Below are 25,731 nucleotides of genomic sequence, written 5' to 3'. Positions count from 1 at the left end.
TGTAGCCTATATCTACAGTGCATTCCGTGGTGTACTATTTCTAATATACTTCAGGCGGTGTTTTAATATATTATATATATATATACTCTGCATCCAATGTAGCCTATATCTACAGTGCATGTACTGTTTCTACTACTGTTCTGGTGGTGTACACAGTACACAATACAGTGCAGCCGTAGTGCAATTGCTACTACTTTTCTGGTGCAATACACAATACAGTGCTACCATAGTGCAGTTGCTACTACTTTTCTGTTGGTGTACACAGTACACAATGCAGTGTAGCCATAATGCAGTTGCTACTACTTTTCTGGTGGTGTACACAGTACACAATACAGTGCAGTCGTAGTACAGTTGCTACTACTTTTCTGATGGTGTACATAGTACACAATATAGTGCAGCCATAGTGCAGTTGCTACTACTTTTCTGGTGCTGTACACAGTACACAATACGGTACAGCCGTAGTACAGTTGCTACTACCTTTCTAGTGGTGTACACATTATAGTGCAATCATAGTACAGTTGCTACTACTTTTCTGGTGGTGTACACAGTACACAATATAGTGCAGCCGTAGTGCAGATGCTACTACTTTTCTGGTGGTGTACACAGTACATAATACAGTGCAGCCATAGTGCAGTTGCTACTACTTTTCTGGTGGTGTACACAATACAGTGCAACCATAGTGCAGTTGCTACTACTTTTCTGGTGGTGTACACAGTACACAATACAGTGTAGTTTGGTGTTGCAAAACAAAATATACATCATGTCCGGAAGGCCACCAAGGAGAGGCAGATGCTCACAGGCCCCTAAAAGAGGGCAAATAGCCTCTGTGTCTGCAGTCAACAGTGCTGGTCATGGACATGGTGCATCCTCTGCAGGTGGCCATGGGGCACACTTGTCCTTTTTTCTGCTTCTGGCAGTGTTATTGAGCCAGAACATGCAGAAGAGTTGGTGGAGTGGATAACAAAGCTGTCCTAATCCTCCTCATCCTCTGTCACCCAGGCTCAGAGTAGCTTGCCTTCTAATGCAGCTGCCAAAGTGGTCTATTCCACCGGCTCCTTGTCCACAGTCACTCCTTCCATAGCCCACTATCATGCACGAAAGAGTCCCTCAAACTATTCGACTACAGTGTCGGGTACATGCTGCTGGAGGATGATTGGAAGGCTCCCATGTTGGTTCCAAGGTTGAGGAAGGGAGTAACGTGAGCCTAGAGAGAGGGGGTGCCCAAGAAGGACAAGAAACTGGCAGTCATGTTCCCCCAGCTGCAGCATACTGCCAAGTTTGCTCCAGTGACGAGGATGGAGGGGATGGTGAGGTCACTGACTCTACTTGGGTGCCTGATAGAAGAGAGGAGGAGGAGCAGGAGATGGCACAACTCCAACGAGGTGGGATGTCCTCTAGGGGACAGCTTAAGGGCAGCCACCCTACTGCATCACACCGCAGAGCTCTGCAGGTGCAGGGCACTGCTGACTCCCCACTGATTTTGAAAGTTCCTTGGCGTGGGCCTTTTTTTACACTTGTGCAGCAGATCGCACCATTGCTGTTTGCAAACTATGTCTGAAGTGGATCAAGCATGGCCAGAACAGCAGCCTCTTGGGCACCACATGCTTGATCAGACATATGACGACCTCCCATGCAGTCCGTTGGCAACAGCACTTGAAAGACCCACATCAAAGAAAAAGGCGGACTTCTCCTTGATCCTCATCTGGGATCTCTAACCCCACTATACCTCCAGTCCTCTTAAAAACCTGCACTGAGAGGAATGAAGGTATAGCAAAAGGTGTCCCAAGTACTTGCAGCCAATCTGCTATCAGTACACTTCCATCTGATTTTAGCAGGCAAATTTCCCTACCCCAGATGCTAAACTGTAAGAAATAAATGCTCAGCATCTGAATTGCTAGCACTGCAACTGCTGCCTTTTCAGCTGTTAGACTCTGCCCCCTTTCGTGAATTTGTGGAATGTGTTGTACCTCAGTGGCAGGTTCCAAAAACACCATTTCTTTTCACGGAAGGCTATTCTGGCTGTCTACCAGCATGTGGAAGGCAATTTTTTGGCCTCGTTGGACAGGGCGGTCAGCAGTAAGGTGCATATCACTGCTGACTCACGGTCTAGCAGGCATGGGCAGGGACGTTACCTTTCTTTCACGGCGCACCGGTTAACTCTGCTGGCAGCTGGGAAGGATACAGGACAGAGTTCAGTATTGTTGGAGCTTGTTCCGTCACCACGCCTCCAAAATGCTAGTGGTGATTCTGCCACAGCTCTCTCCTCCTCCCCTCCTCTTCTTCTTACTCTATGGCCTCTTCTGCAGATATGTCCTCTGAACCAGCGGTGCTCTGTAAGCGTTCAAGGGCCTATGCAAGCACTCAGGCAAAAAGATGCCATGCGGTGCTTGAGTTGGTCTGCTTAGGGGACAGGAGCCACACAGGGGCAGAGATTCTGTCAGCTCTGCAGGGGCAGGCTCAGAGGTGGTTGATGCCATGCTAGCTTCAGCCAGGAATGGTTGTATGTGACAATGGCACCAACCTTCTCTCCGCCCTCTGACAGGGACACTTGACCCATGTTCCATGTTCGGCACAGGTCCTGAATTTGGTGGTGCAGCAGTTCTTGAGCAGGTACCCAAGCTTACAGGATCTCCTGAGGCAGGCCAGAAAAGTCTATGGTCATTTCCACCAGTCATACAATGCCAGTGCGCGGCTGGCTGACATTCAAAGGGAATGCAATCTGCCCACCAACTGCCTCATTTGTGACATGCCAACCAGGTGGAACTCAATGTTGGCAATGCTGCCGTGGCTACACATGCAGCAGAGGGCCATCAATGAGTACCTGTGCAAGTATGGCACCAGGACAGGGTCAGGGGAGCTTGGCTTCTTTTTGCCACGCCAGTCCTGTCACCATTTGAGGAGGCCACGAGGAGAGTGAGCAGCGACAATGCATGCATCAGTGATACTGTCCCTCTTGTTTTCCTGCTGGAGCACACGCTTCATGGAATAATGGACAGGGCACTTGAGGCCCACAGGCCCGCCAAACACACAGGAAGAAGAGGAGGAGGAAGATTGTGCCAGCATGGATGTGGAGGATAACACTCAGCAGCGGTCTTCAAGGGATGGTTTTCAGTCCCCAGAAACCCATGGAGTTGTACGTGGCTGGGAGGAGGTTGTTACAGATTATGTGATCCTTAGTGACCCAGAGGACTCAGAATCGAATGCCTCTGCAAACTTATTCTGCATGGCCTCCCTGATTCTGCAAAGCCTACGAAAGGACCCTAGGATTTATGGTATCAAGGAGAGGGATCATTACTGGCTAGCAACCCTTCTTGATCCACGTTACAAGGGTAAGGTTGCAGAACTCATCCTGCCTTCGCAGAGGAAGCAGAGAATGAAACATCTTCAGGAGGCCTTGAAGAAAGGTTTATACAACGCATTTCCAGACCCTGGGAGGTTACAATTTCCTGGTGCTGGACAACATGTTGCTGAAGCTTTGTTCAGTCAGAGGAAGAGCGGTGGAGAAGGTGGCGGGCTGACCGATGCCTTTAGACAATTTTTCAGTCTTCAGCGCCAAGGTCTGATCGGTTCAAGCAACTATCGTCAGCGTCTGCATTACATGGTACAGGAATATCTAGGTGCAAAAGCAGACTTGGAGACCTTTCCAACAGACCATCCACTGGGTTACTGGGTCTTGAGGATGGACCACTGGCCAGGTCTTGCTCAATATGCAATTGAGCTACTGGTCTGTCCTGCATCCATCGTTCTTTTTCATTCATTGCTGCTGGAGGGTTTGTAATGGATCATAGAGTGTGCCTGTCCACAGACTCCCTTGATAGGCTCACATTCATAAAAATGAATCAGTCTTGGATCAGCAGCAGCTACCAAGCACCTGATGCTGATGTAACTGATTGATTTTTCTATGGATGTGGGATCCCTTGAAGACTGCCTATGCTGAGTGACTATCCCATTCCTCTTCAATCTTGATGATGCTAGCTTCCAACAATATTTTTGGTTTAGGGCACCACCACCACTGCCTAAGGCCCAATTTTTCTGCCCCTGTTTAACAAGGGCGTGTACTTACAATTTTTGATCAAATATTTCACAGCAGGGCCCGTTCCTGCACCCACCAAGAGTAACTGTGAGGGCTTACAGTGTTGTGGCACCACCACCACTACCCCCCAAGGCCCAATTTTTCTGCCCCTGTTTAACAGGGGAATGTAATTACAATTTATGATATAGTATTTTACAGCAGGGCCTGTCCCTGCGCTCACCAAGAGTAACTGTGAGCGCTTACAGTGTTCTGGTACCATCAACACCTAAGGCCCAATTTTCTGCAAAGTATATAGGGCAGGCCGTATAGTATATATACTTCTGTTCAGAGTATATAGTGCCTGGGGGCCCCCCCACGCCATTTTTTTTAAATTTGGGTGCGGGGTTCCCCTTAATATCCATACCAGACCCAAAGAGCCTGGTAATGGGCTGGGGGAGGGAACCAATGCTGTTTTTCTCAATGATTTTCAATGATTTTCATCTATATTGCCGGGACCCGACAGTACATTACAGCTGCAAGCAGTTTTGGATGACTTTTTTTCCCTTAGAAATGTCATTTTACTGTGGTATTGTTCTAAACACGGGAAAACTGCACCACTTTACAGGCATAGTATAGACACCCCCCAGGCACGATATTTAAAGGAATATTCAATTGTTATTGTTTCACTTTAAGCATTCTTAAAATCACTGCTTCCGAAAAAACGGCCTTTTTTTTGCATTGATACATGTCCCCTGGGGCATGACCCGGATCCCCAAACACTTTTTATGGCAATTACTTGCATATAAGCCTTTAAAATTAGCACTTTTGATTTTTTACATTTGTGTCCCATAGACTTTAACGGTGTTCAGACAAACTTTTTGTATGTTCAAACTGAAGCGGGGTGTGTTCGGCTCATCCCTACTGATGACCATGATGATGCTAGGTGGAAGTGCTAAACACTGAGGCTGGGTTAATTGACAAAGTAGTTGTTCAGCATTTCAGGTCAGTTTTTGATCAGGATCAGGTCAGATTTGCATCAGTATTAGGTCAGGTTTACATCACGATCAGGTCAGGATTTTATCCTGTTCACAGCTGAATGACATGGGCAATTCAGAAGCGTTCCCATAGAAGTCAATGGGCCTGAATTTGCACCTGAGCTGGACTCAGGTGCAAATTCACTGCTCAGAAAACTGACAGGACTCTTTTTTCAATTTGTACTGAATCCACACTCTACACAATAGAAAGCAATGTTCTCTCACATGTAATGCGAATTGGATGCGGTTCAAAACACAACCAAATTGCATATGTGTGAACTTAGCCTAAGCCACTGTGTAGGGATGAGCCGAACACCCCCCTGTTCGGTTCGCACCAGAACATGCGAACAGGAAAAAAGTTCGTTCGAACATGCGAACACCGTTAAAGTCTATGGGACACGAACATGAATAATCAAAAGTGCTAATTTTAAAGGCTTATATGCAAGTTATTGTCATAAAAAGTGTTTGGGGACCTGGGTCCTGCCCCAGGGGACATGGATCAATGCAAAAAAAAGTTTTAAAAACGGCCGTTTTTTCAGGAGCAGTGATTTTAATAATGCTTAAAGTCAAACAATAAAAGTGTAATATCCCTTTAAATTTCGTACCTGGGGGGTGTCTATAGTATGCCTGTAAAGGGGCGCATGTTTCCTGTGTTTAGAACAGTCTGACAGCAAAATGACATTTTGAAGGAAAAAACTCATTTAAAACTACCCGCGGCTATTGCATTGCCGACAATACACATAGAAGTTCATTGATAAAAACGGCATGGGAATTCCCCAAAGGGGAACCCCGAACCAAAATTAAAAAAAAAAAATGACGTGGGAGTCCTCCTAAATTCCATACCAGACCCTTCAGGTCTGGTATGGATATTAAGGGGAGCCCCGGCCAAAATTAAAAAAAAAAAATGACGTGGGGTTCCCCCTAAATTCCATACCAGACCCTTCAGGTCTGGTATGGATTTTAAGGGGAACCCCGCGCCAAAAAAAAAAAAAAAACGGCGTGGGGTCCCCCCAAAAATCCATACCAGACCCTTATCCGAGCACGCAACCTGGCAGGCCGCAGGAAAAGAGGGGGGGACGAGAGTGCGGCCCCCCCTCCCTCCTGAACCGTACCAGGCCACATGCCCTCAACATTGGGAGGGTGCTTTGGGGTAGCCCCCCAAAACACCTTGTCCCCATGTTGATGAGGACAAGGGCCTCATCCCCACAACCCTGGCCGGTGGTTGTGGGGGTCTGCGGGCGGGGGGCTTATCGGAATCTGGAAGCCCCCTTTAACAAGGTGACCCCCAGATCCCGGCCCCCCCCCCTGTGTGAAATGGTAAGGGGGTACATAAGTACCCCTACCATTTCACGAAAAAAGTGTCAAAAATGTTAAAAATGACAAGAGACAGTTTTTGACAATTCCTTTATTTAAATGCTTCTTCTTTCTTCTATCTTCCTTCATCTTCTGGTTCTTCTGGCTCTTCTGGTTCTTCTGGTTCTTCCTCCGGCGTTCTCGTCCAGCATCTCCTCCGCGGCGTCTTCTGTCTTCTTCTCCTCGGGCCGCTCCGCACCCATGGCATGGGGGGGAGGCTCCCGCTCTTCTCTTCTTCTCTTCTTCTTTTCTTCTTTTCTTCTCTTCTTCTCTTCTTCTCTTCTTCATTTTCTTCTCCGGGCCGCTCCGCAATCCATGCTGGCATGGAGGGAGGCTCCCGCTGTGTGACGGCGCTCCTCGTCTGACAGTTCTTAAATAACGGGGGGGCGGGGCCACCCGGTGACCCCGCCCCCCTCTGACGCACGGTGACTTGACGGGACTTCCCTGTGGCATTCCCCGTGACGTCACAGGGAAGTCCCGTCAAGTCACCGTGCGTCAGAGGGGGCGGGGTCACCGGGTGGCCCCGCCCCCCCCCGTTATTTAAGAACTGTCAGACGAGGAGCGCCGTCACACAGCGGGAGCCTCCCTCCATGCCAGCATGGATTGCGGAGCGGCCCGGAGAAGAAAATGAAGAAGAGAAGAAGAGAAGAAAAGAAGAAGAGAAGAAGAGAAGAGCGGGAGCCTCCCCCCATGCCATGGGTGTGGAGCGGCCCGAGGAGAAGAAGATAGAAGACGCCGCGGAGGAGATGCTGGACGAGAACGCCGGAGGAAGAACCAGAAGAGCCAGAAGAGCCAGAAGAGCCAGAAGAACCAGAAGATGAAGGAAGATAGAAGAAGCATTTAAATAAAGGAATTGTCAAAAACTGTCTGTTGTCATTTTTAACATTTTTGACACTTTTTTCGTGAAATGGTAGGGGTACTTATGTACCCCCTTACCATTTCACACAGGGGGGGGCCGGGATCTGGGGGTCACCTTGTTAAAGGGGGCTTCCAGATTCCGATAAGCCCCCGCCCGCAGACCCCCACAACCACCGGCCAGGGTTGTGGGGATGAGGCCCTTGTCCTCATCAACATGGGGACAAGGTGTTTTGGGGGACTACCCCAAAGCACCCTCCCAATGTTGAGGGCATGTGGCCTGGTACGGTTCAGGAGGGAGGGGGGGCCGCACTCTCGTCCCCCCCTCTTTTCCTGCGGCCTGCCAGGTTGCGTGCTCGGATAAGGGTCTGGTATGGATTTTTGGGGGGACCCCACGCCGTTTTTTTTTTTTTTTCTGGCGCGGGGTTCCCCTTAAAATCCATACCAGACCTGAAGGGTCTGGTATGGAATTTAGGGGGAACCCCACGTCATTTTTTTTTTTTAATTTTGGCCGGGGTTCCCCTTAATATCCATACCAGACCTGAAGGGCCTGGTATGGAATTTAGGGGGACCCCCACGTCATTTTTTTTTTTAAATTTTGGTTCGGGGTTCCCCTTTGGGGAATTCCCATGCCGTTTTTATCAATGAACTTCTATGTGTATTGTCGGCAATGCAATAGCCGCGGGTAGTTTTAAATGAGTTTTTTCCTTCAAAATGTCATTTTGCTGTCAGACTGTTCTAAACACAGGAAACATGCGCCCCTTTACAGGCACACTATAGACACCCCCAGGTACGAAATTTAAAGGGATATTACACTTTTATTGATTGACTTTAAGCATTATTAAAATCACTGCTCCTGAAAAAACGGACGTTTTTAAAACTTTTTTTTGCATTGATCCATGTCCCCTGGGGCAGGACCCAGGTCCCCAAACACTTTTTATGACAATAACTTGCATATTAGCCTTTAAAATTAGCACTTTTGATTTCTCCCATAGACTTTTAAAGGGTGTTCTGCGGCATTCGAATTTGCCGCGAACACCCCAAATTGTTCGCTGTTCGGTGAACTTGCGAACAGCCAATGTTCGAGTCGAACATGAGTTCGATTTGAACTCGAAGCTCATCCCTACCACTGTGCAGCTTATTAGCAATTTCAGTTAGGATTATGGTTAAGATTGGGGTTAGAGTTACCCTTCACTTTTGCACTTTTAGACTACTATGTTAAGGTTTCGGGTAGTACTTCTGACTAAAAATATGAACAAAATCGAAACAAAAACAAACAGCAGTGTTTTACGGAGATTTTCCTATAACATAACAGTGCTGAGAGCAGCCAGACTCACAAGTCCCTGCGACAGACCCTGTGTGTGGTGTGCGTGTGGTGTAGTGTTGATGTGTCATATATGTGAGATATGTTTGTAAGTATTATGTCTGCAGCTATTACATATCTGGTGCAGAAGGGCAATAGAGAGGGCTTTCCTTGCAGGTAAGTTCCAGACTCCCCTGAAGGTGGAACAGGAAGAGTCAGACCCAATAGCATGGGTCACCTGCTGGAATGCTTGCAGAGATGTTCTGACAAGTAATGCGCCAGGTGGGGATCAGAGCAAGGGAAATAGGCACATCCCCAGTGCAGGGATCGCGAACCGGCGTAGGCAAGGGCACGCTGGCGCAAATCAACACACAAGGATGCGCAGAACCGTGAACAGGCGAACGCGCATGTGCGGTGGCACACGCACAGTGTGATAGTGATGCCACTGCCTATTTAGACCCATTGCTGACAATGGAGCATTGCTGGTTTATTGTCAGCTTCCCTCTGTGTTCCTGTGCCTTGTGTAACCTGATGATCTGATTTCCTGTGTACCAACCCGGCTTACCTTGACCTGCTCTTCTTGATTGCCGGACTTGACCCCTTGGCTTGTATTCTGACTAATTCCTGCTTGCTCCCTGCATCTGATCCCAACCTGGCTTACAGACTCTGCCTTTACCTATCTCCTGTGCAAAGACTCGGCTGACCTCTGGTCACACTGATCTTGGACTGTCTTACTGTGATGATCCCTGGCTTGGCTCCCGACTCAGCTATCTGGTCTACTCCACATTGCCTGGGCTTTCCAAGCACGCCTGCCTTGCAGTATACCTTGCCTGTTCCAGTAAGTCCCTGGCAACCAGCTCCAGCAATCAGGCAACAGATGCTTCTGTGGGCACCACACCTCCTGTGTCACCTTCAGGGGTGTACTGCACTCGGCCGCAAGGGGAGCCCTCCCAGCATCTTGGCCTCTTACCAAGTTCCTGACAAGATAAACTAGCCATGTCAGAGGCCGACTGAGGTGTCTCCCTACTGGAAGCCTTATGTCAACAAGTCATGTCCCTCACCCAAGACATCCAAACACTTCAGGAAGGATATTTCCAATTAGAGGGGCGTCTGCAATACTTGTCAGAGACATCTACTTCCACAGACCAAGGCCCATCCTCAGCCAGCTCTCTTGCTGCCGCTCCTGCCCAGGAATGCATCATGGCTACTTCCACTGTGGTGGTACCCCCTCCAGAACCACGAGTGCCAACACCGGAGTGATTTTCTGTAGATCGAAAGAAATTCAGATCCTTTAAAAACATCTCCTGTACTTGGCTCTGCAACCACAGACTTTTTCTATTAAAACAGCGAATGTAGGATTCATCATTTTCTTACTGATAGGTGAACCTCAAGCATGGGCCCATGGCTTATTGGAGCAGAAGAGTCCTGTTATTAACTCTGTAGACTTATTTTTCGGAATCATGGCTCAATTATATGACGACCCCCAGTGGGTGGCCACTGCTGAAGCTACTCTGCATACCCTACAGCTGGGTCAGCTTCCTGTGGAGGATTACACAGTGGAATTGCGCAAGTGGTCCACAGACGCAGGGTGGAATGAGGCAGCCTTGAGATATCAGTATCGGCCGTGGCTGTCTGAACCCCTCAAATATGAATTGGCCAGAGTGAAAACCCCATCAACTCTAGAAAGTCTCATCCAGCTAGCCATTCAGCTAGACAGACGCCTATGGGAACGCCGGTCTGAACATGTTCAAACCTTTCTTCCCACCTGGATGCTGCCTAAAGCCCCACCTACATCAGCGTCCATGCCTCTTTTCACACCTGTACCTGAATCCGAACCCATGCAGCTTGGCTTGGTCCGTCCAGCATTGACTCCAGAGAGACTTTGTCGCTGACAGGCGAACCTTTGCCTGTATTGCGGGGGAACTGTAGATTTCATAAGCAGTTGCCCCATAAGACCTAGGAAGTCAACCCCCCGCACTACGGTCTACTTCCAGGTTTCCAGGTCTTCCCCGACTCATATCGTTCTCCCTGTCTCATTACAGGTGGCAGGAGAAAAAGTTCAGCTTCAGGCAATACTTGACTCTGGGACATGTAGCTGTTTCTTGGATCTGACCTTGACAAAGAGACTCGCTATTCCTCTCCATCGCAAAATGCAAAGACTGACAGTCCATCTGGCTGATGGCTCAATGCCTGGTTTTGGGCCTGTCACCCAAGAAACTGCACCTATCCTTACCTCCGCCGACTCAGGCCACCAGGAATTTATACCTTTTGACATCCTGAGCTCTCCTATATTCCCTGTCATCCTGGCAATTCCATGGCTACAGGCGCACAACCCTCAGATTGATTGGTCCAAAAAGGAAGTATTCTTCAGTTCTTCCTACTTCCGGCAGCATTGCCTTGTTCCTGAATCCAAAGATTTTACTAGCTGCCTGACAGTACTACCAACACCCAGTGTGGACCACAATATACCAGCAGCTTACCAAGAATTCCTAGACGTCTTCGACAAGAAGAAGGCAGATATTCTTCCTCCTCACGGCCCCTACGACTGTCCCATTGAGCTACTACAGGGGGCTGAGATATCTTTTGGCCGCATATTTTTATATCTCTTTCCAAAACTGAACTTGAGACATTGAGGCATTTGATGAAAACTTAGAAAAACGGATTTATCCGCCCTTCCTCCTCTCCTGCCAGTGCCGGCATTTTCTTTGTTGAAAAGAAGGATAAGACATTAAGACCATGTGTGGACTACAGAGAACTAAATAAAATCACCCTTAAGAATCGCTATCCACTCTCTCTGGTCCCCGAACTCTTCCAGAGGTTTCATACGGCTCATATCTTCACCAAACTAGACCTACTCAGAGCTTACAATCTTGTCCGCATCCGGGAGGGGGATGAGTGGAAAACAGCGTTCAGAACAAGGTTTGGACATTTTGAATACCTAGTAATTCCATTCGGATTGTACAGTGCTCCAGCCACGTTCCAACACTTTATAAATGATAATTTTTCAGGAGTACTTAGACCACGTTGTCATTGTCTATTTCAACAATATTCTCATATTTTCAGCCACCCTGGAGCTTCACGGAACGCGCGTAAAAAAAGGTGCTGTGCATCCTCAAAGTGCACGGTTTGTACGTTAAGGCCGAGAAATGTGATTTCGAAAATCAGTTCCTAGGGCTCATCATCACTACTGATGGAATAGCTATGGATCCTCAAAAGGTGAAGGCTATTCTTGAGTGGCCGGCTCCATCCAGTAAGAAGGGGCATTCAGAGGTTTATAGGTTTCGCAAATTTCTACAGGAGATTCATAAAGGATTTCTCCACCATCTTAGCACCTATTACCCAGATAACTCACCAACATGTCAAATTCCAGTGGTCTGTAGCAGCACAAACCGACTTTGACAAACTAAAATCCTTTTTTACTTCTGCACTGATCTTACAGCATCCTGATCTTGTCTTGCCCCACGTCCTGGAAGTTGACGCTTCGAAAGTAACGACAGGGGCAGTACTATCCCAATGCCAAGGACCCAAAGCATTGCTTTGTTCCATGGCCTTCTCATCCCAGAAGATGAGCCAGCTGGAGAAAAACTATGATGTAGGGGATCGGGAACTCTTAGCAATAAAAACTGTTCTGGAGGAATGGAGATACCTCCTGGAAGGTGCCATCTACCCTATCTTAATTTTCACAGACCACAAGAACCTAGAGTATCTTTACACTGCCAAGCGGTTGAGACCCTGACAGTCTCGATGGGCTCTATTCTTTTCTAGGTTTCATTTCCATATAACCTACCACCCAGGGTCAAAGAATGGAAAAGCTGACGCCCTGTCCCAAATGTTCCCCAATACCCCTGAAGAGATCGCACCCAGTACGATTTTGTCTCCTCAAAATTTTCTTTTGTTCCAACCTGATTTAAGGACTTTAATTGAGCAGGCATCCACTCAGTGCACAGAGGCAGAAATCTCCTACCTAAGAAGTGAGGAGGGGCTCCTTTTGCATCAAGACAGGATTTTTGTCGCACAACAAGCCAGGATTCAAGTTCTGAAAACTTTTCATGACCATCAGCCTGCTGGCCACTTCGGGGTCCAAAAGACAACCAAACTTGTCCAATGGTCCTTATGGTGGCCCACCCTGAGATCTGACTGCAAGAAATATGTCAACTCCTGTACAACATGCCAGCGTAACAAGGGGCCCAGCGCTAAGTCATGGGGCCTATAAAGACCACTGCCAGTCCTGGAACAACCTTGGAAAAAGATATCCATGGACTTTATAGTAGGCTTACCCCCCTCAGAAGAATTTACAACCATCCTGGTAGTAGTGGACCAACTGTCCAAGATGGCACACTTCTTGCCAATGATGGGCACACCTTCCGCCATGGACACAGCAAAAATCTTTACAAAAGAGAAAGTCAGATGCATGGCATACCAGATAACATTGTGTCAGATATAGGTGTGCAATTTACCTCTAGATTATAGAGAAATCTCTGCAAATTACTATGAATCAAGATATGTTTGTCTACGGCCTACCACCCACAGAGTAACGGTCAAACTGAAAGGACCAACCAAACACTAGAGCAATATCTACAGTGTTTTTTTTTCTTTTTCTCAGGATGACTGGATTTCACTATTGCCATGTTCAGAATTTGCATATAACAACTCTTTACATGCTGTTAGCAGCCAGTCACCCTTCTGGGAGAATTACGGGTTCCACCCCTCATTTTTACCCAATGCCATTCCCGAGTCCTCAGTTCCAGCAGTCCAAGACAGAATACATTTCATACAAAACAAATTACCAATCTGTCAGGGTACTCACCAAGGCCGAGATGCTGAGAGTGGCTCCCCTTGCAGCTATGTGCACTATACCCCTCTTGAAAGTAAAACTCCTGCAGAGTAGAGGTGTGGAGCAGAGATGAACTGGACACCTGGACTGGAGTAGAAGATCCAGCTGGAGCTCTAACCCAACAGACCCAATAATGGTTGGAACTGAGCACAGGAGGATGGCGGGAGGAAGGCACGGAGTGTTAAGTGAAGGCAAGTCCTTAATGCAGGCCGGGGGTCATACACAGGAAGCAAGTAGGTAAGGAAGTCCTTAAGCAAGCCGGGGGTCAAACACAGAAGTAATGCAGAAGAGAAGTCTTAAAGGCAGGCCGAGGGTCATGCACTGTGAGCTGGTAGTAGAGAAGTCCATTAGACAAGCCGAGGTCATACACAGGAAGACAGATGGCAGAGGAATCTGAGAAGCAAGCCAGGGGTCAAACACAGGAGGCAGGTAACAGAGAAGTCCTTAGATAAGCCGGGGTCAAAGTATTGAAGAGAGGCAGAGCAGGTCAGGAACAGTCCGGGTCACAGCAGGTAAACACAGGTAACTGAACTCAGGAATGGAACACTGGAAGCTGAAAGACAAACCAGCAATTAAACATTGAACAGATCAGCCTTTTATAGGCCAGCATGGGGGTGCAACGTTAACACGCGCACGCTCCCGCGCCGTTGCGCAATGTCATGCACCAGTGTGCACCGTCCCGCTGTATTGGGCACCCGTATGCGCCGGAGCACAATTCTGCTGTGCAGGCGCATGGGAATGTTCCGATACTGGCAAGTTCTGCTTCTATTGTTTCTCTAACAGTGCCCCCCCCCCCAAGGGGCAGCCCCTGGATGCCAAACCTGGCCAGTATGTCCGGATATTTCTTGTGGAATGCTTGTATCAAACGTGGGGCGTGTATGTTAGAAGAAGGTTCCCAAGAGTTATATTCCGAAGGGTACCCTTTCCATTTCACCAAGTACTGGACTCGACCACCCCTCTTTCTACAGTCCATAATTGTCTCCACCTCAAATTCATCTTCGCCTTCAGTATTAACTGGAGGGGGTGGCAATTCTTCCCTTCCTGAAAAAGGGCTGGGAGTCACTGGTTTCAATAAGGATACATGAAAACAGGGTGTATCTTATAAGAACTAGGTAGGTCAAGTTCAAAAGCCACGGGGTTCATTACTCTTTTCACCTTGAAGGGGCCGATGAATTTTGGACCTAATTTTCGTGAGGGACAAGGAAGTTTGGGGTTAATTGCGGATAGCCAGACTTCATCTCCAATTTTGAAGGTTGGATTGCTCTTCCTTCCCCTGTCGTAATATTTTTTGTAGTTGTCCTGGACCTTCTGCATAGCTTCCTGGATCAGTTGAAAATTGGTTTGGATAAAACTTATTCGGTCCTGTACCGCAGGAACTGACACTTCCGGAAAAGAGTTAGGCAGAAAGGAAGGGTGAAACCCATAATTGGCCCAAAAAGGGGTTTGGTTAGTGGCAGTGCGTATGGAATTATTGTAAGCAAATTCCACACAGGGGAGAAGAGAAGTCCAGTTGTCTTGGGAACATGAGCAGAAGCATCGGAGGTAATGTTCCAAAGTTTGGTTTGTTCTCTCTGTTTGGCCGTTACTTTGGGGGTGATAGCCTGAAGAGAGGTATACCTTGATTTCCAGAGATTTGCAAAGGTCTTTCCAAAACTTGGAGGTGAACTGAACTCCCCTGTCAGACACAATGTTATTGGGTACACCATGAAGCCTAACCACTTCTTTAATAAATATATTTGCGGTATCTGAGGCAGAGGGCGTGCCCTGAATGGGTAGGAAGTGAGACATTTTTGAAAGGCGATCCACCACTACCAGAATGGTGGAAAACCCTTCAGAGGGTGGTAAGTCAATGATGAAGTCCATAGAAACCTCCTTCCAGGATTGTTCCGGAATAGGTAGTGGTTTGAGCAAGCCCCAGGCTTTCATGTTAGATCCCTTGCTGCGTTGGCAGACGATACAAGACTTGACGTAGTTTTTACAATCCTGTCTCCACCCCGGCCACTAGAAGGATCAATGTATTAATTCAGAGGTCTTTTGTACCCCAAAATGCCCTGCTAACTTATTATCATGGAAATTCTTTAATATCAAGAGCCTTACTTGTAATGGGACAAATATTTTGTTTTGAGCCCAAAGTAGACCATCCTGCTTTCTTAACGAAGGTACCTCTGGGACCGAACACTGGCTGGAGGCCTGTTCAATGGCAATTTTTAGATCAGGCTGAGTAAGACAAAGATCATTTTGAGGAGACAGGATGGTACCATGTTCTGCTGTCTGGATGGCTTCAGGGAACACACGGGAGAGTGCATCTGCTTTCCTATTTTTGGAGCCTGGTCGATAGGAGATGTGGAAGTTGAACCTGGAGAAGAATAATGCTCAGCGAGCCTGTCGGGGTCTGAGACGTTTCACAGCCCTGAGGTACTCCAGGCTCTTATGATCTGTGAAGATCATAACGGGATGAGACGCACCCTCCAGAAGATCTCCACTCCTCCAAAACAAATTTGATGGCCAGCAGCTCACGGTCTCCAACGTCATAGTTTCTTTCTGGCGGGGTTAGTTTCTGGGAGACGAAAGCTACAGGGTGAAGAAGAGCCTTATGGCCCTGCCTTTGGGACAGGATTGCTCCTGTAGCTGACTCTGAGGCATCCACTTCCAATACATAGGGCAAAGCGATCTGGGTGTTGTAGTATCGGTGCCGAAATGAATAAATCCTTCAGTTTATTGAAAGCTTCCTGTGCTTCTTGGGACCACTGGAACTGGCTTTGCTGGCGAGTCAGTTGGGTGATGGATGAAATATTGATGAGAATCCTTTTATGAACCTGCGATAAAAGTTGGCGAAGCCCACAAACCATTGGACCCCTTTTTTATCCACAGGAGATGGTCATTCTTGGATCAATTTCACCTTCTGGGGATACATTGCGACTCCATCAGTTGAAATGATGAACCTCAAGAATTGGACCACTGTCTTTTCAAACTCACATTTCTCCACTTTTAGGTAAAGTCTGTGTTTCCTGAGAATTGTGAGTACTTTTTTCACATGGACTCAGTGTAGCTCTATGGTGGTGGAAAAGGTAAGGATATCGTCAAGGTAAACGATTACGAGGTTGTCCAAGTATACTCGAAAAATATCATTCACCAGATGCTGAAAAGTAGCTGGGGCATTGCCTAGCCCGAATGTCATCACTAGATATTCAAAGTGTCCAAATCTGGACCTAAAAGCTGTCTTCCACTCATCCCCCGGACGTATCCGAACAGGGTTGTAGGCGCCCCGTAAGTCAAGTTTAGAGAAGATTTGGGCGGTTCGGAACTGTTGGAACAGTTCTGGGATAAGGGGGAGCGGGTAGCAGTTTTTGATAGTGATTTTGTTGAGCTCCCTATAGTCCACACAAGGTCTTAGCGTGCCATCCTTCTTCTCAATGAAGAAGATCCCTGCTCCGGCTGGGGAAGAGGAAGGGCGAATGAACCCCTTTTTGAGATTTTCTTCAATGTAGGACCGAAGGGCCTCCAACTCAGTTTCCAACAGCGGGAATTGAACAGATCAGCCTTTTATAGGCCAGCATGGGGGTGTAACGTTAACGCGCGCATGCTCCCGCGCCGTTGCGACCATGTCATGAACCTGTGTGCGCGTCCTGCTGTATCGCGCACCCGTATGCGCCGGAGCACAACTCTGCTGCGCAGGTGCACGGGAATGTTCCGATACTGGCAAGTTCTGCTTCTATTGTTTCTCTGACACAAACACTTCAGGACACAATGCAAAAAGGTCAAGAAGAGTACAAGAAACAATATGGCAGAAAAAAAGAGGAAACCCTACTTTTAAGATTGGGGACAAAGTGTGGCTTTCATCAGCAAACCACAAACTGCCATGTCCTTCCCGAAAACTGGGACCAAAGTTTGTTGGTCCATTTGAAATAAGACGTGAAATCAATCCAGTAACTTTTGAACTTGCCCTGCCAGAGTCTTATAAAATTCACCCTGTATTTCATGTCTCTATGCTTAAACCTGCTGTTTCTAGTCCTTTTCCAGGGAGAGAAGAAGTACCCCCACCTCCGGTCCTGGTAGGGGACGAAACAGAATTTGAAGTGGAGTCAATTCTTGCCTGTCGATGGAGATGTAGGACAATTCAGTTCTTAATTAAATGGAAGGGATACTCTGCAGAAGAGAACTCATGGGAGCCTGCGAGCAATGTACATGCTTCTAGGCATTTACAAAAGTTGCGCAACAGTGATCCCAAAAAATGGGCACGATTAGGCATCTGAAGGCTGCCCCTTAGGGTGGCACTATCAGGAAAGTAGGCTGTAAACAGGCGAATGCGCATGCGCGGCGGCACACGCACAGTGTGATAGTGGCACCACTGCCTATTTACCTAAGTACCAATACTTGGTTTAATGATCGTGGTATCATTGTGCTTGATTGGCCAGCAGGGGGAGCCCGTCCAATGTGGCCACATAGGAACCACCTCCCCTATCCACCGCCACCGCCCTCCCAATCCTTTCAGGACACCGGGCGCATTCATTTCTATGGTGGGGGTGGGCGAGGGTGGTTTTTTTCTTAAGCACCTGATTAGAACCAGAGGCTCCAATAGCCATGAAAATAGGGTGGGCTCGGGGTGCAGAGCATTGCATCTGGAGCCCACCCAGGTGTGTTGCAACAGCGAATTAATATCCGCTGTTGCAACACTGGTCCTTCTCCCGGCCAATCGGGAAGCGGGTCTGATACCTGTTTCCCCGATTGGCCAGGCGATCCTATTGGATGCCTAAGAGGAGGGGAAGAGATACACGACAAAAGCGAGGAAGAGAAGCAGACACAGGAGCCGCTGCCCGATGCCCACCGCAGCCTGATGTCTACTGATGCCCTGATCCCTGCCGCTGCCCAATATGCTCGCCGATGCCCCATTACCACCGCTACCCAATGTGCCCGCTGCCTAGATGAGGTAAGTGGACCGGAAGACAACCAGGGAGGTGTTTGAGGTGCCCTGGGGGGGTTGTTTGCTGCCCCCAAACAAAAAAAAACACCAGCCACCACTGTGGCCAGCAAACTCGCCTGACCTAAACCCCATAGTGAATCTTTGGGTATTGTCAAGAGGAAAATGAGAGACACCAGACCCAACAATGCAGACAAGTTTGAGGCAGCTATCAAAGCATCCTGGGCTTTTATAACACCTCAGAAGTGCTACAGGCTGATCGGCTCCATGCTACGCTGCACTGATGCAGTCATTCATGCAAAAAGAGCCCCGACCAAGTATTGAGTGCATACTATACTGTACATGGACATTCTTTTCAGTAAAACAACATTTCTGTATTACAAATCCTTTTTTTAATTGGTATGTAATAGTCAAATTTTATGAGATAATGAATTTTGGGTTTTTGCTATCTGTAATCCATAATCATCAAAATTAAAAGAAAGAAATGCTTAAAATATATCACTCTGTGTGTAATGCATCTATACAAAATATATAAATTTCACTTTTTGAATTGAATTACTGAAATAAATAAACTTTTTGATGATATTCTATTTTTTTGAGATGCACTTGTCTCTGCTCCACTTTGAGAGACACTCAAATTTATAGAGTTAGGACCATGGTAAACTAATGCCTCGTTTCTACTGAGCGGATCGGTTCAGGTCGGTACAGTTTGAATGGCCTAGAATGGTCCGGTCTATTCTGGTGAGTGTTTCCACTGCAAGTGGGACCACAAGGGGCCATACAGGGTTTAGAAAAAATGCCTCAGCATAGCACAGCAGAGAGTTATTCTGTCAGCCAATCAGTGGAATGTATCGTAGCTCCGCCCTAACCGAACCGTTCCATTTTCTATGGCCCCACATCTGAAGCAGGACCCTGAATGGAGCGGTACGGTTCAGTTGTATGGGCCGCTTTCATAATGGAAACACCCAAAATAGCGTACCGTACCGAACTGAACCGATCCGCTCAGTGGAAACAAGGCATATGGTGCCTTGACATGGCCACTGTGGCATTACATGTGTGTTTGCAAAATGTGTTCAGCTAAACCCCTTGTTTTTAATGTGATTAATGTGTGATTAATGTGATTAGAAAGGGCTAATTTGGTTTTGTTGCAGGCTAGTTGGTAAGTTAGCTGGGATTTTTTTTATGAACTTTACAAGTGGTACGGTACATTAAACAGATATAGAATCAACACTCACTTTGCCTCACGTGATCCTTCACTCCCAATCCACTGCCCAAACACATTGAATTATTTCTACCCAGGCTTGCTTTTTTCTATATGCATCACTGTAAATTACCAGAGTGTGGACATAACAGCTCAGGGTGATGTTTTTAAACTCGACAAGCTGAGTTAAAATTTTGTATAATTGTTGTACAAACATTAAAGATTGGTTGACCAATCCCCCCAATATAAACAGCATATAGAACTATAAATCCATCACAATGCATCTACTACATCTACTTGTTTAAAATTTAAACACAAAGATTAAACAATAACTATACTTTATAGTAACTTAGGGCCAACTGACCCACTGAAGAGGTACAATATGGCCACAGATATTCAAGATCAGATGCTCAGGACATTCTAATAGAAGGTATTTGTGTCAGGCAAGGCAATCATTTCACCTTTCCTGTGAGTTGGAAGGCCATGGGATTTGTATGATAGAGAAGTCTTGTAAGCCTCTCGCAACCCACTGTGTCTGCCTGTATCTATCGTTACCCATAGCGCCAAATGTCTTTCTGTCCAGTGCTTGTCTATCTCTATGTGCCAACTAACATCAGCTGTGTCAGGGCATTATGTCTGCTAAATTAGATGTTTTGGAATCGTACATTGTTACCTTTGCTGTTTAACCCTATATTTAACACTGATAATTTACAATGGAAATATTTATGTTTTATGAGACAGATTAATAGGTCTTGCTTGACTTGCACAACTTCAAAATAACCCTAACAATGTGCTTTTGTGCTTAAGTGTCTGACAAAATGGTACATTAAAAGTTTAAAAGTTAAAGTTACTGATGAGAAGATTGTGCCCCATATCTTTGCCCCAGAGGCAACCAGCATTTTAAAACAAACTTGCTCAGTGGCATAACAATAACCATAGCAGGCCACATGGCTGTTGTAAGGCTTATTGTAGGAGGGGGTCCTATTAGGGAGGCTGTAAAGGAAAACTAAACTGTTGCTATATCTCTATAGAAGGGCTGAAATTAGACCTTAGGGTCTTTGCTAGCCATAAATGTTCCTCTGTACTTTAAGCCTTTGTTTAGATGTCTTAGAAGGAACAAATATGTAAGCCTGTGGTGAGTTTCCACTAAGCAGAAATATTGTGGTTGCAGTGGTGACTCGATTTCTTTGCTGATGAAATTAAATTGATTCAGCGTTGCACCACCAAAAAACGATTAATTAAGATTAAAAAAAGTCTATGCATACATTGATTCCAAATGCTGTATATTGTCACAGTGCTAAACAGTTCAAGAATCTTCCATAAAATACTTCTGTGTGTTAGACTTCACCACGTCTAAAAAATGTCACCATCACAAGCAGCTCACCTTATAATTTTGATCTACTAAGTATTCGGTCAAAATGCCCCTGTCCCTTTAAGGGAATATTTTGCTGTGGTATACAGTTGGAGTTCTGTCATCTCCCATACACATCTCGAATTCAGAGGACAATGCCCAAAATTAAATTTTGGTCATCATTTGGTACTGGTGGGACAGCGCTAAATCAATTTCATTTCATCTGAACAATTGAGTGTGGTATGTGGAGCACTGGTTGATTTTTTTTTAGCAGCAGCATGAAACACATATTTGTATTTTATTATTTATTTTATTTTTACTTCTTAAAGTGGATGAAAACCCAATGTCATCCTTTCTAAACTACTGCCATAGGGGTTATCTATAAGGATATACATGCCTCCTGCATGTATCTTTACCTGTCAAACGTCTCCCCTCTGTCTGTTATTAGACCTGAAAAACTGCATATTCTGTGGGTGGGTCTGTTGTCTGGAGCTCGGTGGGTGGAGTCGTGATGTCAGTAGACTCCCCACCCACCTCTACACTCCCCTTGTCAATATGCATTTTCTCTGTGTATTTCTAAAAATGAACTTTTGCTGAACTTCTGCTATGATCTCTAACATCCAATAAAAAGACAGGAAAGTAACCACATGACTTCAGCATGTCAAATCATGCTGAGGTGTGGAACAGCCAATCCTTGCAGAGCTGCTGAAGAAAGGAGTGGGGGAGGGAATTAAAAAAATAATGCATGTGTCTTAGGCTGTCACTCACAGCAAGGGGGAGTATTTGACAAAGTTTTTCTCAGTTTGTCAAGATTTTTCTCGCCGAACAATAAAAGAGGATTGCTCAGAGATGGATTAACTCTGTGGGGCAAGACTGGGCTCAAATGATAGGAAATCTTATACTCTACAGTATGATATAAAAAAAAAATTTCGGGTTTACATCCACTTTAAGGTTGCTCAGGAGTACGTTTACTTTTTTTTTATTGTTCACACAATTTCTTTTTTACTGAGAAATTGCCTGGGGTTGTTAGAAGTAACTTTATGTAGATTATGAGCAACAAATAGTAACATCTCTCAGTAGCAAAAAAATATATTCACTGCTGTAGCCCTAACCTCTATATAGTATGAAAAGGACAAATTGTTGAGTCATTAAAACATGTTCTGTTTTTGGAGTCTATAACACTCTAAACATTGAAATTTGACTTAATAGTAAAACAAAAGCATGGTTAACAGAGGTAGATATATACCATTGCTTCACTGGGACAACAGGGTCTAGATACATTACAGTTCTACACAAATCTTTTGGATTACTTGGGTTAACAAATATTGTATTTTTAATCATATCTAATAAAAGATTTCCCAATATACAGTATGTTGGTGGAACAAGGTTATTAGATTTCGTAATATCCACAATGCAATCTAAGTTGTTTCAGCACTGAAACAGTTACCTTAGATTGACTGACAAAAAATGTTCATTTTCTTAAAGGATGCAATAAAGAAATTACATACTTATTTGAGGGTAACATAAATAAAGATTAATAGGTTAATGAATTATTTTCCTTTCATTACTCAACTATTGTACTTTATTATAATTGCCTTGCACTTGTTTAATTAAATTTGAACTAAGGCCAGAAGAAGATAATTTGTTTTTCCCTGTACCAAACAATGAGTATGCAGATTGGATGTACTGAAGCAATAATCAGCCCTGTGTTTTTGGAACATTCTCCTAGCCTGTGTAGACATTATAATTGATAATTTGATTGTTACAGCACTCAGTACAATATATTTTAAGGCTACATTAACATAATAGAAATTATGTTGTGTGTCTAATCTTAGTGTTTCATTGTAAGAGCACAGAGAATCTTCTCTGTATGAAATTAAATATTCACAATATCCTGCAGATGATAGCATTTGCTGAGAATATATTAAATAGATTACACTGGGGAAGACATTGCTAAATTAAAATTCTATCTATCTATCTATCTATCTATCTATCTATCTATCTATCTATCTATCTATCTATCTATCTATCTATCTATCTATCTATCTATCTATCTATCTATCTATTTATCTATCTATCTATTGTAACATGGGGGACCATTAGCTCTCATGGTAGATGCTTTTGCCAGTGATTCAAGCCAGTCAGGAACTATATTTTAGGGCATGGAAGCCCATTTTTATTAAAAAGGCAAATAAAAGTAACATGACATAAAGGTTTCCCACGCAGGGGTTCTTCTCCAGCAAATGCACACAAAGGAAAATGCTAGCCCACCTGGCTCTCTTTAGCGGCACCTCTTTATCCTGGTCACACAGACCACAGGATTCTTCAATGTGGATGGCTTTACTTTAGCGCCCACAGCTCCGCTCTGGCCTTAGTCCTCAGGCCGTTTACTGCTTCTTGCAGTCACACACATTCTGGCTGCTTCCTGGAGACCCCCTGTCTTTCTTGGGGTGGAGCAGTCTCAAACTGGGAGCCATGAGGTATTCCCATACTATCATTATAAGGGCTGTGCAAACCTGAGCACACACCCTGCTGGTCATCTACAAAATCTGGACACAGGGTTGGAGATCCCGTCCCACCCAAGACACTATGGAATACCCAAATTACAGAGCCCCATGACGGAATACCAAAACCAGGAGAAAGCTGCGAAAGCAGTTTTCTCCAGTTCACATCTATGCTCTGCAGTCTTGCACCAAGCAAATGTGTCCCCCAAACTACCAATTTTACAGTGATAGCATCTCCTACTGTCACACTATCTATCTATCTTAGCCAATATTTACATAGAACAGGGGTTATAGACATCCAATGTCTTGTCCAATATGTCCCATACATTATCATCATCATCAATTCTATTGTCCAATTACTGTATTTATTGGCGTATAACACTCACTTTTTCACCATGAAAATCGGGTGCAGATCACATGTGCATGTTATACGGCAATATTTCAATTTTAGCTGCCTCGGAGGGGACAGTGAGGAGGGCGCGACAAACGCCGTCAGATTACATACAGTCAGAATCTCCTGTTTACTTGGCGGTCTCTGTAATAGGAAGTCCCGTCTCCTGGGCCGCCATTGGACCACTGTTCTGTCTATCATAGGAGATTCTCACTGTATGTAATCTGTCGGTGCTCCTCCCACCTCCCTCCCTGTCCCCTCTAGGCTGCAGATGGGCATTGATCAGGCTGCACTGATGGCAATGGTGAGGCTGCTACATTGAAGGCAATGGTGAGGCTGCTGCATTGATGGCAATGGTGAGGCTGCTGCATTGATGGCAATGGTGAGGCTGCTGCATTGATGGCAATGGCGAGACTGCTGAATTGATGGCAATGGTGAGGCTGCATTGACGGCAATGGTGAGGCTGCTGAATTGATGGCAACGGTGAGGCTGCATTGATGTGGACTGATGAGACTGCATTGATGGCACTTGTGAGGCTGCAGATGGGCATTGATCAGGCTGCACTGATGGCAATGGTGAGGCTGCAGATGGGCACTGACCCTTATTTTGCTTCAAAGTTCCTTATTTCAAATTTAAGTTTATTTCCTGAAACTTCCCTCTTAAAATGAAAGTGCGTGTTATACGCCTGTGCATTTTATGCTTCGATAAATATGGTAAGTACCAGTTGGACCCCAATTTTCCGGCTTGTTTGTTAGGTAGCTGGGAGGTCAAGGTCAAGCTGGGAGGAATCGGTTAGGATGCTGCGGTATTCTGTCGATTCCTTAAAGTGAAGCCAACAGGCCCATGTTTTATGGAACTTAGCTGGGGTATCCCATGACTGATGAATTAGATCTTCCATCTCAGTTATTTTCCCTACTCTATGGAGCCATTTGGAGGTACTGGGGGGGGGGATTAGTCCTCCAGTGAATGGGTATACATAGTTTAGCTGCGTTTATGAGGTGTTGGGTGAGAGAGTTTTTGTAGGCCGATTGGGGAATGGAAGTATGGTGGAGTAGGTATTGAGCTGGAGTAAAGTCTGGGGTGTAGGTTGAGGTTTGGGAGGTAAGACAATGTACCTCTTTCCAATAGGGTTGGATTTGGGGGCATTCCCACCAGATGTGTAGTAGTGATCCGTGAGTGGTGTTGCATCTCCAGCATAGTGGGGGGATGCTGGGGTGGAATTTATGTATTACGTCAGGAGTTCTATACCACCTGGAGAATATTTTAAATCCATTTTCCTGTGTGGAGACATTCAAGGACCCTTTGTTTATATGGGTAAAGATGTGGTTCCCCCTCCTCCTGAGTTAGATCAGTGGCCAATTCTCTTTCCCATTTTTGACTGGTCACATCATCTTTGGCAGAGACCTTGGCAAACAATAAGGAGTACATACCTGATATTACATGTCTTTGGGGTTCAGATCTATTGTGTATGGCTTCAAAAGATGTTTGAGCTCTGCACCACTGGGATTGCAGAGTGAAGCTAAGTAGGAAGTGCCTTATCTGAAGGAAATTGAAAAAAGGGATGTCCATGTCAGGGAATCGGGAGGAGAGGGTTTGAAAGGATAATAGCTTCCCTTTGTCAAAATAGGATTCTGCTGTGACTGAATGGTTTGCGTGGGTGTTGATAGTGTCAGGGTGCATGATACCCGGGGGAAAGTTTGGATTTCGGTCAAGTGGGGTCAAAGGTCTGAGTGAGGAAGCAATATTCAGTCTCTTACAAACAGTATGAATGATCTGTATCATAGGGCCAATTAGGATATGTCTTACTCTCCCTCAGGGTCCCATGAGGGCTTATCCATGGGAGGTTGTGGATTGGCAGTGGGAAGAACGCCTCCTCGAGGCCAATCCAAGCTTTAGTCCTAATGTGTAGGTGCCAATCTACAATTCTGGCCAGATGGCACGACCAGTAATACTTTTGTTTGTCAGGGAGGCCGAT

The sequence above is a fragment of the Aquarana catesbeiana genome, linkage group LG11 (assembly GCF_042186555.1).
Source record: "Aquarana catesbeiana isolate 2022-GZ linkage group LG11, ASM4218655v1, whole genome shotgun sequence".
Taxonomy (NCBI): Eukaryota; Metazoa; Chordata; class Amphibia; order Anura; family Ranidae; genus Aquarana; species Aquarana catesbeiana.
This window is presented reverse-complemented; position numbering follows the sequence as displayed.